The sequence below is a fragment of the Pelmatolapia mariae genome, unplaced genomic scaffold (genome assembly GCF_036321145.2).
Source record: "Pelmatolapia mariae isolate MD_Pm_ZW unplaced genomic scaffold, Pm_UMD_F_2 NODE_ptg000660l+_length_36146_cov_1, whole genome shotgun sequence".
In the NCBI taxonomy this organism is placed as follows: Eukaryota; Metazoa; Chordata; class Actinopteri; order Cichliformes; family Cichlidae; genus Pelmatolapia; species Pelmatolapia mariae.
Genome location: NW_027052341.1, coordinates 35,001 through 36,146, shown reverse-complemented (window position 1 = coordinate 36,146; position 1,146 = coordinate 35,001).

The window sequence follows — 1,146 nt, the reverse complement described above, 5'->3', positions numbered from 1 at the left end:
GCACTTTGCTATGTACTTCCCGTGCATATGGTACGACAGCTTTTCCACAAGCCCCTGGTACACTGCGCAGAAACACTTATGCCACGTCGGCTGTACGCGCTCTCCTCGCTAGCTAGTTGCTGATCTCCCCCACCTCCAGGGGGCCCCGGGGACCACCATCACATCTCCCTGTCTCCCTTACCGCTGAACAAGATGCATGCTGCTCCACTGGCCCTGCTGCTGTTGTGTCTCCATTTGGCCGAGGGGGTGAGTCGGCCTCCTCTCTCCTTTACGGTCGAAAAAGATGTGCTGCTGGCGCACTGGCCCTGCTGATGTGCTGTCTCCATTTGGCCGAGGTGGTGAGTCGGCCTCCTCTCTCCTTTACGGTCGAAAAAGATGTGCTGCTGGCGCACTGGCCCTGCTGATGTGCTGTCTCCATTTGGCCGAGGTGGTGAGTCGGCCTCCTCTCTCCTTTACGGTCGAAAAAGATGTGCTGCTGGCGCACTGGCCCTGCTGAATCCCTCTCTCCATTTGGCCGAGGGGGTGAGTCGGCCTCCTCTCTCCTTTACGGTCGAAAAAGATGTGCTGCTGGCGCACTGGCCCTGCTGAGTTCCTCTCTCCATTTGGCCGAGGGGGTGAGTCGGCCTCCCCTCTCCTTTACGGTCGAAAAAGATGTGCTGCTGGCGCACTGGCCCTGCTGAGTTCCTCTCTCCATTTGGCCGAGGGGGTGAGTCGGCCTCCTCTCTCCTTTACGGTCGAAAAAGATGTGCTGCTGGCGCACTGGCCCTGCTGAATCCCTCTCTCCATTTGGCCGAGGGGGTGAGTCGGCCTCCTCTCTCCTTTACGGTCGAAAAAGATGTGCTGCTGGCGCACTGGCCCTGCTGATGTGCTGTCTCCATTTGGCCGAGGTGGTGAGTCGGCCTCCTCTCTCCTTTACGGTCGAAAAAGATGTGCTGCTGGCGCACTGGCCCTGCTGAATCCCTCTCTCCATTTGGCCGAGGGGGTGAGTCGGCCTCCTCTCTCCTTTACGGTCGAAAAAGATGTGCTGCTGGCGCACTGGCCCTGCTGATGTGCTGTCTCCATTTGGCCGAGGTGGTGAGTCGGCCTCCTCTCTCCTTTACGGTCGAAAAAGATGTGCTGCTGGTGCACTGGCCCTGCTGATATTCT